At 36.3% G+C, this 12,431-nt stretch overlaps 1 protein-coding gene across 1 annotated transcript in view; it reads right to left on the bottom strand.

The window, feature by feature from the left end:
* Positions 1–438: 438 nt before the first annotated feature.
* LOC108706527 (homeobox protein Nkx-3.2-like) overlaps positions 439–12,431 on the bottom strand; it is a 99,766-nt gene continuing 87,773 nt past the window's right edge. Inside the window, exon 3 of the mRNA XM_018243023.2 lies at positions 439–937. The gene's annotated coding sequence lies outside the window, so the exon portion shown is untranslated. The remainder of the gene's footprint in view (positions 938–12,431) is intronic.

Raw genomic sequence — 12,431 nt, 5'->3', positions numbered from 1 at the left:
AATCGTTCGATTTGAAGTCGTAGTCTAAGGTCGAAGTAGCCAATTCGATGGTCGAAGTAGCCAAAAAAAACATTTGAAATTCGAAGTTTTTTTCTTCTATTCCTTCACTCGAGCTAAGAAAATGGGCCCCTTGGTGTCACAAACCCAGAACAAACCCCAAGGTCCCGGATTCATCTCACGTTTCTGCCTATTACAACCTCCTTTCGCTTTGGTATGCCCCCAGGCCTTAATTACATTAATTTGCTGTTTTTGGGTGATAATCCAAAAAAACCTTTTTGGACTTAAATCCGAAAAAATGATACAATTCCATATTATTGAGTCTTTTCCGGTACCAGATTGATAAATACGGTAAAAATGTCTACGTGATTTTAAGAAAATAGTGAGAGTTTTTCGGATTTTAGTAAATAACGCTGCACATTCCATAAAAATGTTTTAATCCAAAATTATACCGCATACAATCGCCAATGTGTTTCAACCCTAGAGAGGGGATTTAGTTATGGAAAAATATAGAAGAGGCAAATAACAGTATGAAATGAAAGATACGTGAAAAATATGACATTTATAAGAAGATGGTTTCATGTGACATACCTTATTTAATATTTCTTGTAACAAGAGGAATTTGGTTTCTCTGTCATGTTCACATGCCTAGAACCACAGTTTTTGTTTCTATATGTATTTATGTCTGAGAAGATATTGAGAGAGATATTAATAACGTCAGAGGTTGCCATGATAAGTAACATCATTGATTGTACCATTGATTCTTTTTTTCAATACTTTATTTGAGAAATTTTAATCTGAATTGGCTTGGATTGTTCTTTGACAGATTGTGGTCATTTATGAAAATGTGTTGCACTCTTTCTTACATTCTTCACAATAAACATGGCATGAAAACTGTCATCGATCCAGACTGAAATACTAACTGGGTCATATACAGCGTCTGAAAGAAAAGAAGAGAAAAGTTCACTGTTGTCGAACGTTTGGGAGTATATTCACCCAACTGTGACAGCCATTGGTGGTTGTTCATTGTGCTGAGCAGCTCCTGATTGATCTGGCTGACTGCATCCCTTCATCCCAAATGAAAGTACAGGACGTGCTAAGGTTAAAGAAATCCGGGTAAATGAAGTATGAACGGACAACAAAGGCTTTTAGGTATAATACCATAGCCACGTTTCCTCAGAAGAAATGAATACCCCAAATGAACCAGGCATATGCATGTTGTAAGGGCTAAAATGTTACCTATGATAAAGAAAATATCTATATTTGATGTTTTTGTATCATAAGGCTATATTTTTTAATTGTAATAATTACTAATTAATCAGCTGTAATCATTGGAATAATATAATAATGTTGTTGAATGTAAAATTATCACCTTACTAGTGATGGGCGAATTTCCGTTGTTTCGCTTCGCCGAAAAATTCACAAATTTCGCGCGAAATTTGCGAAACATCGACGCCCGTTTTTGACGCCGGCGCCCGTTTTTGACACCGGCGTCCGTTTTTTCAAAAAAAAAATTTGACGCTGGCGAATTTTTGCCGCGAATTTCTTTGCTGGCGGCGAATCGGCAAATTCGCCGCAAATTCGCGCCTGGCGAATAAATTCGCCCATCACTACACTTTACTCTTCGGTTTCTCTGCTGAACTTATTTAGGCAGTCCTGGTCAATTTCTTAAAGGTGACTGCAGCTTCTCCAAGGGTATCTGCAATACCTCTTTTGTAGGGATGCGCCAAATCCTGGATTCACTTTGGGATTCAGGCAAATCAGAGCCTTATTTTGCATTATTCAATCCAAGTGCTCACACGCACTGATCCCTAACTTTCATGACTTTAGACCAGAAATAGGAGATATTACTAATTAGGGTTAAAACTCTGTTTGGAATCCATCAGAATCCTCTATGGAGGATTCAATATTTGGTTGAATCCTAAAATTATGGGTTGGTTGATTTGGTTTAGACTTCTTAATTACAGCACATCCTAAAACTATGTTATATTAGTATTAGTGTCCTACCATTCTGGATATTACCTCACAAGATATGGCAGCTTCTCAAAATGCTTGTCTTGATAGCTGTGGTTGAAATGTCTGAACTGTCTGGAACAATATCTATGGTAATAAGTCAAATCAACTGGACTTGCAGTATATATATATTTGTTTTCTTTTTTTTTTAAAGACGTTTCACTAGCCATCCTACTGGCTTTCTCATTTCAGAATTCTGAATTGAGAAAGTCTGTCGGATGACTAGCAAAAAATAAAAAAATAACACTAGCCAAAGATAAGAAAATAGATAACAAAATAGGCAGCAATCCTTCTCCAAAAAGTGGTTCAAAAAGCCGAATGCTTTTTTTTTTGACCACAGCAGTCAGACACGTTTTCAATAAACCAATAAAGGATTGTTTTTAATCCAGGAGAAGTAGTGTGGTCTATTTTCTTTTTATACTTTTTTGGCCCTGTTACAGTAACCTGCATCTGCTCCTAAAATTCTACGTAATACTGAATATAATGCTAAAAATAATGTAAATGTGAATTTAAAAAAGGAGATAATTCTTCGAAAAATCATCAGAATGGGGAATTGCCATATAAAGTCAATTCAACATACAACCCGTGGGCAGTGACCAGCAATTACAGATAGTGGGGAGCAAGCAGCGGAAGGCAGTTAAGTATGGCAATATGGCAGCAATGATGAGAATACAAGAGATAAAGCAAAATACATTTGGGGAATGCAAACACCATGTTTGAGACCAAGGTTTGCACTATTTTTGACTGATTAAAAACCGCAACGATAGTGATGGGCGAATTTATTTGCCAGGCACAAATTCACAGCAAATTTCCGTGCTTCGCCGCCGATGAATAAATTCACAAAATTGCTACGAAAATCGTCAAACTATTTTTTGAATTATTAAATGAAACCAATCCCGGATCAAGATATCTTCATAATGTCAACAGGACATCTGCCATTGACTTCTACATGAAACTGGCAGGTCTGAGTTGGAGTATTTTTTTATTCAGACTTTAAACACCATCGGGGTTTAATAAATTTAGAAAAATTCCAGGGTTTTTTTCCTGGTAGTTTTCCCCTTTAAAACTCCGACCAGAAAAAAACTGACTTTAATAAATAACCCTTAAGTATTCAAGCATTTCATAACAGTGGGATATTAACTTATAAAATATGGGATGTAGCCCATTCCTAGTTCAGTTAATAATATTTAGAAAAACAATCCATTAAATTTTGGTGTGTCCTAGTTTTTTCCACATCAGCTATGAATGTCTATATGTTTTCTTTATTTGTTTGCACAGATTAGCTTTCCATTGTTCTAAATCAATGGTCCACAAACCTTAATATCTTGAACTAGACCTATACTAGTACAAGAGCAAACAGATCAGGTTACTTACTTAGAAGTAGACCAATCTGTGTCGTGTGCAGTGGTCTGTTTCTGTATTGTACAGCGAATGTGTTAATTTGACCAATGTGTGTCACTCTGCTGAAGATATTAGCGATTCATAAATATCCATTTAAAAAAGATTACATTCAGGCTAAGCTTGTGTTGGTCAACAAAGAGAATGAAAATATATAGCCGCATTGGTTATTCTTATAATTAAATATATGAAGTGTATTTATAGATCAGCCCAACCTAATGCATTTTTTCATTCACGCAATAACTGGCCTCCAGTTTCTTACTTGTACATCATGTTCCCCACCCCCTATTTTTTAATATTATATCCAGTCAATAACACTAAAGGAAAAGTTGACCCAGATGTCAACGAATGAATTGGAGTGTATGGAGCTGTCTGGGTGCCATGTGTAGAAGACATTAGCAACAAAAAAAAAACCAGTTGTACAGGTATTGAACGTGTAATCCAGAATGCTCAGGACCTGGGTTTTTTTTCGGATAACTGATCTTTCCGTAATTTGGATCTTCATACCTTAAATCTTCTTGAGGATCATGTCAGTATCAATAAACCCAATAGGCTGGTTTTGCTTCCAATAAGGATTAATTATATCTTGGTTTGAATCAAGTACAAGGTACTGTTTTATTATTACAGAGAAAAAGGAAATCATTTTTAAAAATTTGGATTATTTGGATAAAAGGGAGTCTAAGGGAGATGGTCATTCTATAATTTGGAGCTTTCTGGATAATGGGTTCCCATAACTGTAGCATAATGGAAAGGAGCTTCTCTAGCAAGGTATGGTAATGTCTATGCTACTGCCGAGCTAATAACAACTTAAAGGAGAAACAAACCCTTAATTAAAAAAGACCCTTCCCCCCTACCCTACATAGACGCCCCTCCCTCCTCCCCCTCCAGCCTAGCTGCTACCCTGGGCAAATGCGCCTAATTCTTAACTTACCCCTCCGTACAGATTCTGTCCAGCGGAGTTCACGGCAGCCATCTTCTTCTCTTCGGTAATCTTCGGAATGAGACCAGCAGTTGGAGCCAAAAGCACCAGTCTCATTCCGAAGATTACCAAAACGGCTGAAGATGGTGCCCGTGTACTCTGCTGGACAGAATCTGCATGGAGGGGTAGATAAAGAGTAAGGGGCATTTGCCCGGGGTAGCAGCTAGGCTGGGGGGAGGAGGGAGGGTGGTCTATGTAGGGTAGGGGGGTATGTTTTTTTTAATAAAGGGTTTTTTCTCCTTTAACTGCAATGTAACGTCCTTTCCCATTGACTTCAATGCATTTCAGCAAAATTTTATGGAAGTGCAAAGACCAATAATTTCCTTGGTACTAATTAGAAATGAAGAAATCATTGACTAAGATGATTGTCCTAGCACATTTCTTTTTAGAACATTCAAGTTCCTTTATCAAACTAAAATGTTGAAAAAGCTTCCTTTGATCTCCATCTCAGTTAGCCAATAAAGGTATCACCTTTAAATCCAGCGTTTTTATTTCAAAAAGTTTTACCCTGTAGCATGTCACCGGGTTAACACGGTAGCACTCTTTTCCTTTAGATGCGTAGACCGAAAGAAGAGGCACAAGTAAATAACTGAAAGGTATGAGAGCAGTTAGAAATGATAGCCGTAACAAATATGATTAAGGGGCAGTTAAACGGATTCATTACATATTGTCACTTAAAGACGTGCTGTTATCCCGTTTGCAACAAGAATCTCTTCTAAACTATTCATTGATTTGCCAAAGTAGCCATGAAAAGATTTTTATCACAAACTGCTGAAACAAAGAAATCCATAAACCACAAGTCTCTGTGCTACAAAGTGATATGTATTACTCTTTGGGGTTTCACACTATCAAGTCAATAATCTTCCATTAGTAATGGACAAACTGTCAGGATGACCTGCTGCCCTCTTTTCCCTTCTGTAGCCTGCCCTGCCTAGTCCATATTAATATGAATTCTAGCTCTGTTGTCTGGCGCTATAATTCTCTGTCCATTAGGCTCACATTTCTTTTTTATCAGCTTGTACTATTGATCTTAAAGAATATGTACAGTCAATTTGCACACATACAGTTACAAAGGTCATCTGAGGACACAATTTTTCTCTTTGATATGTCCACAGGGTACCATCTATTAACAAGGCATTTTTGAGCTCTTACACGGAAGAGCAAAAAATCTATTGGATTCAGGAGTATGTTTGTGAAGATTTTGTTGGAAATAGGGAAACAGTTAAATGTATATGTGCTTTGCAACCTATTATTGAAAAACATTTTCATGTGTTTCCTTGGGTATCTTCTTGGGTAGGCGCAATATCCATGGCTATAGGTAGATTTGTTTATTTTTATTTTTATGAAGAGGGTTATTTATCAAAATCCGTTTTTTTCTGATTATTTGATTTAAAAAAAGTCCAACCAAACTAGAATCCACAATTTGATCTTATTTATTATTAAAAAAAACTCCATTTAATCGGATCAGGGAAAAACTCGATTTCTTTGGTCTTTTTCCCAAAAAGTCTGAATTTTTCAGATTTTTGCTAATTCCAGCACAGACCACAGAAAATTATAAACAGGATAGGGACCTCTCACATTGACTTATATACGACCTAGGCAGGTCTGAGATGGATTTGGACTTTTTGCAGCCTCAGGGTATAATCAATTTAAAAAAAGAAACATTTTCCAATAAAGATTTGGATGTTATAGAAAAAAAACTAATTTTTTTTTTAATTTTTAGCATTCGGATTTTAATAAATTATCCCCTAAGTGACTGTATGCTTCATAAAATAATATAAAATAAAAAAATATTTTATTTAACAAACATCAATTAATTACCAAACAAATGTTATACAACACAAGTAGATTAGAAGGTTTTTGGAGATTACAATCTAGACACTTGGGCAACAGTTGACAAAATGGTTGTTGGAGAGCAGTGGTAATTATCCTTTATGGTATGGTGACTGATAATACGGGAAGGCCATCTCCCATAGACTCAATTTTAGGGATGGGCGAATTTGACCCGTTTCATTTCGACGCGCAGTGAAATTCTTTTTTGTTGACGCACAACACCATACTGTACAAGTCTATGAGCGTAATTTCCGCGGTGAAACAAGGCAAAAAATTTGCCCATCCCTACTCAATTTGAATCAAATAATTCAACATTTTAAAACATTTTAAAACATATTTCTTTTTTCTTTGTAATTACAAAACTAAGATATAATTCATCCTTTTTTGGAGGCAAATCAATCCAATCTTATGCGTAATAGATCTTGCCAGACTATTTATTTATGTTTATTAATGACCTGGAGGTGTTCATTGAAAGTACTGTTTCTATTTTTGCAGATGATACTAAATTGTGCAGAACTATAGGTTCCATGCAGGATGCTGACACTTTGCACAGTGATTTGTCTAAACTGGAAAACTGGGCAGCAAACTGGAAAATGAGGTTCAATGTTGATAAATGCAGGTTATGCACTTTGGCAAAAATAATATAAATGCAAGTTATACACTAAATGGCAATGTGTTGGGAGTTTCCTTAAATGAGAAGGATCTAGGGGTCTTTGTAGATAACACGTTGTCTAATTCTGGGCAGTGTCATTCTGTGGCTACTAAAGCAAATAAAGTTCTGTCTTGTATAAAAAAGGGCATTAACTCAAGGGGTGAAAACATAATTCTGCCTCTTTATAGGTCCCTGGTGAGGCCTCATCTGGAGTATGGGGGCAGTTTTGGACTCCAGTCCTTAAGAGGGATATAAATGAGCTGGAGAGAGTGCAGAGACTAAGTGCAACTAAACTGGTTAGAGGGAGGGAAGACTTAAATTATGAGGGGAGACTGACAAGGTTGGGGTTGTTTTCTCTGGAAAAAAGGCGCTTGTGAGGGGACATGATTAGACTTTACAAGTACATTAGAGGACATTATAGACAAATAGCAGGGGACCTTTTTACCCATAAAGTGGATCACGTACCAGAGAGTTTGTGATACTAAACTCTATAGTTAGTATAGATATGGGTATATAGAATTTATGTGAAAGAAGGGAGGGGTTTTCATTTAGAGAGGTTGAACTTGATGGACTTTGTCTTTTTTCAAACCGATTTAACTATGTAACTATGTAACTAGTAGGTTTATTTAAAATTTACATAATTTTTTAGTAGACTAAAAGCATGAAGATCTAATTCACAGAAAGAAACCCTTATCCAGAAAGCCCCAGGTCCATTCTTGATAACAGATTTCATACCTGAAGAAGCAATTGCATAGGCATCCTTAGAAAGGTGGGTGTTCCGATAGATTGGAAGGTTTGAAGGAGAGTCTGGTAGCAGGACATGGCAGAAAATCTCCGTGAAATCTTGAAGTAAAGAATGGGCAAAGTAATGAGATAAACTGTGTGCATTTATATGTACTGTATTTATATTTTTATGTTATTAATAAATCAATCAGGGAAAATACTGTGTTCAACATGGGGAAATATTTGTTAATTAAAAGGCCCAATTCATAGCCCATTTGTTAAATAACTTCAGAGTAACTGATTGTGAATACCATGATAACACACTGCTAATAGATCAACATATCCCACATTAATGAGCAATCCTTTATGGCCCATCTGTATTCAATTCTAAACTTTCCCTGTATCCAACCTTCAGTCATCAAAGCTATTTTCTGTTTTAAAAATGTCACTAGAAAGCCCATGGAATTATAGAAATGACATCAACACCTATAAAAGTTGAATTTTAAATTCTTTTTTTTTTTTAAATTAAAGGAAAAGTTATGTCATTTAGACATATTAGCTGTGACAAGCTGCAAAGGAACATTTCAACCTAACATTAAGTAAAATGACCTCTGCAGCGCTCATGCCTTTCTATAACTCTATGGTTCATGTGTTGCCCTAATCTTTGTGACATATTTATATATATATATATATATATTCACAGCAGAGCACTCTCCTTTGACCACTAACATTTCTTTTAAATCTATTGATCAATATGTCATTTGAAGCCCCTCTGGGAGATTTGAAATGCCCATAGCTACTCTCAGATTGCAGGACACAACGAATAGGTTGTTGTTTGTGTTGTAATGGGCAGTGTTACTGATCTCTTGTTACAAGATGATTATTCCAACATCTAAGGCTGAACTAGAGAAGTGTCAGTCTGCTTTATGCTGATGCAGAACAGAACCCATTGTCTTTTGTTCCATAATCACCTTCATCCCTATAACTGCATTCTTTAATGGGCATCATTTTATATCCTATTAAAGTATTATTGTTTATCTACATGATATGCCAGTACACTCAAATGCAATTCTATGATCTTTCCTCTTTGACTTTCTTGTTAAACTGTTACCGTAAACCTATTTGCTCTTTATACTCTTACATGTCCACCCAATGAATCACTTTACCAAAGCTAAAATGCATTTGAGCTTATTGATACTTTATCTTAGCCTTTGTATGCCATACATTCCATAGAATCCATAGCTTTGACCTGGAAGAGCCAATGTGTTAATGCACCAGTTTACTGAATTTACTGAGTACGGAGTTTCTTTGCATTATTACATGATGTCCAGCAACACATGATCCTGCACACATGAAACAGTTCAATACTTAAAGAGTTAAAATGAAATTTCCCATGTTTATCTGATTTTTATTGTTCATTTTTGATTAAGCACCAACAAACTTTGTGTACTATACATTAAGGGGCAAATTCACTAAGATGCGAAGTTGCGCCAGGTGCAACTTCGCCGCACTTCGCCGCACTTCGCCGCACTTCGCCAGGCGTAGTTTCGCCAGGGCTCCGCAAATTCACTAAAATCCGAAGTTGCGCACAGGGGTAGCGTAAGGTTGCGAAGTTGCGCTAGCGTTGATTCGCTATATAAAGCGAAGTTACGCTAGCGAAGGCTAATTTGCATACGGCGCGAAATTCAAATTTCAATGGAGGAACACGTATCTGCACTACAAATGCCTAGAAAACCTTCAAATCTGCAAATAAAAATTTTATTTTGCCCTACACATGTGCCCACTGTCTAGGTAAGTTGCCATGAGTCAGGAAATGTAGGGGGGAGCAAGGGGAGCCCCAAAAATTTTTCGATCTTTTTCAGCCTATCAGCCATCATGTAGAAAACATGCCAGCGTTTTTTTGGGACTTTTTGACTTTTTGAAACAATCCCTATCTACTCTATTGCGCTTCGCCAGGTCTGAGGTGGCGAAGGAAGTCTAGCGTAAAAGGTAGCGTTCAGTACACTGCGCAAGTTAGTGAATTTGCGTAGATTTGTCGCTAGCGAAACTTCGCCTGGCGTAAGGTTGCGAAGTAACACTAGCGAAACTACGCCAGCGTTCGTTAGTGAATTTGCGCAGTAGCGAAAATGCCAAACGCTAGCGAATTAACGCTAGCGTTCGGCGCTTCGCATCTTAGTGAATTTGCCCCTAAAACGGGGGAAGAGCAAACAATTCCACAAACAACAATTTTTTCAGAAAATATTGAGATAAATTCGGACTTTGATCAATAACCCCCTTAATGTATGAAGAGCCATATTCCAGAAAGATCCCTTATTGGAAAACCCTAGGTCCCAGGATAATAGATCCCGCACTTTTGAGTTAAACAGTACAACTGGACTGAGAAATTCACCTACCGAATGAAGCTGAATAAAAAGAGACTCATTCACTGTTGTTCAGAAAATCTGTATTCTTGTCTAGAAAAGCAAAATAAAACTTAAGCTGTTTAATGTGCCGCAGAAAGGTAGAAAACTCTTTATAGTCTCCCAAATGCCAATCAGTCATTTTCTGGATTAACATTGTACCATGTGCATTAATGCTGCTTTTTCTCACTTGCCTAAAAGGCTTGCAACTTTGACACATCCATTGCACCTTTAAAGGAGAAGGAAAGGTCTTATGTACTTACCTGACACTCCGGGCCGGTGCTCTGCTCCTACCATATGAAAACTGCACTGGCCTGGGATTTTTCCAGCAACAACGGAGTGATTGGCATCCGTGGAATGAAATAGCCGACTTTTTCATTAAATTTATACTTTTTGTGCTACTGCGCATGCGCACCCGCAAGAAAATTAAGATACAAGAATCCGATCGCTTCATGGTGCTTGCTGGAAGAATCCTAGGCCGGTGCAGTTTTCTTTTTATAGGAGCATTGGACCAGGGTTTCAGGTAAGTACATGCAATCACTTGGGGGTGCCTAACTCTTGGCAACCCCTAGTTAAAAGACCTTTCCTTCTCCTTGAATAATGTAACAATTTTTAATTTAAAAATTGAAAACATATTTTTCTTATGTCAAGAAATGTTCTTTGAAGACATCTTTTCAGCAAGTGTCATCCATATTTATTGAATGGTCCCCATATATATTTAACATTTACTTGAGAATTTAATTAGGGGCCAAAAGGTAAGACACATGATTTCCCTCTTTGAGCTCAACACAAACACTGAACCTGGACAAAGGACTGAGACAAAGGTCTCATTTATTTAGAAGTCGGGTCTTGTGAAAAAGTTATTTTAGGGGCAGGTCAGAGGTCAAAGAGGCTGCAGACAGTATCCAGCCCAAGCTATAATCAGAACGGGTGGCAAACATGAGCAAATATATAAAAAGAAAGTAAACTAGAGACGTCCATCTAGATAAGGTTCTTATAGAGGAGGCAAGGCATGTAAAATCATATCTATAAGCTGAAATATAAATGAATTTACCATCATTGTGTGAGATGTAAACTTTTATGTGTTGTAATTAAACAACCTGGTCTGGACACAGTAGAGTACATAAAGATGGTGCAAAAGGTACCCATTCATATGTAATGGTAAATTCTCAATAAAATGACACATGTAGCGAAGAGCGAGTTTTTCCGCGAGGCATAGGTTTGCAGTGAAATTACATATTTCCTTATATGAGCAGTTTTTTTCGCAAAACTGCTGCAAAAATTCCCCACAACAAAAAAGTCACAAGACAAAAAATGTAGACAGAAGACGTTTAAAGGTACCTGCCAAGAGCCCCCTTTATGGTAGCGCCCTAGGCAGGTGTCTCTTCTGCCTACCCCTAAATGTCAGTTTACATCACCTTGTGTATGGGGACTTTAAGTTTTGTTAGAAAAGGCATATTGTTTATGGCTAGAGTTATAATTTTAATTATTTAAGAATGTTTTCATGTATTTATTTTTAAAAGACATTGTTATTTGTTGAGCAATTAAAATGACCTCATAATTTCATATATCTTTACCTATTTACTTATGCTTTTTAAAATTATTTTTAGATTTTTTTTTTTACATTTAGATTGTCAGACTAATGGAGATCATGACATGGACACACAATAAAATAAAAACATTTACATTATCTTCATTACATAGTATTATCATTTCTAAACCTCTTATAGAACCAGTTAAACCCCCATTCATTATTGTGTCTTTCTTCATCTGAATAACAAAAACTCTCAGTTCATCTTACTGGGATTAGAAACTGAAACCCCAAGTAAGCACTTTGATCACATTACTCTTCAACTGTGTTATGGTCTAGTATTTCTGCAGAAAATTCTCATACAAAGATTACTGGAGCATGCAGCTTTAAGAACTGTAAATTGTCTACAGTATCTGTTCTTTTCATGTATTTCTTAGAATTTTGAACGTTTTATGGCCTACGCCAGTTAGAATAGGGTAGGTGTGGCCAGTTTTTCTATTTTTATACAAACATAAAACATTTTTAAACAAAAATGTAGCAAAAAAAATTTGTTGAATAACTATGTTGATTATTTGTGATAACTATTTGGAATTTATTTTAAGAATTGTGCTTTCATTTGAATTTTTGGCAGTCATTAAAGAAATACGGGTGAATGGAGGTTAAAATGAGCAAAATGATTTTATTTTCATTTTATGTTGCTTAAGACAATATAATTTATTAACCTGAAAAATATAATAGTAAGGCTTCTTTCAAAATATAAAATAACTAAAACCTTATTTATGAGTAATCAACAGTTCCACACACACGGGCTACGAGTTTTATTAATTAGATTATATGTAATATTCATCACCTTTAGACAGTAAAATAAGTGATAGGAACATGATGTGATGCCTATCAGTAGTAAAA

The sequence above is a fragment of the Xenopus laevis genome, chromosome 1S (genome assembly GCF_017654675.1).
Source record: "Xenopus laevis strain J_2021 chromosome 1S, Xenopus_laevis_v10.1, whole genome shotgun sequence".
Classification (NCBI taxonomy): domain Eukaryota; kingdom Metazoa; phylum Chordata; class Amphibia; order Anura; family Pipidae; genus Xenopus; species Xenopus laevis.
The sequence above is the reverse complement of the archived record's forward strand: the minus strand, read 5'-3'. Positions and strand labels throughout refer to the sequence as shown.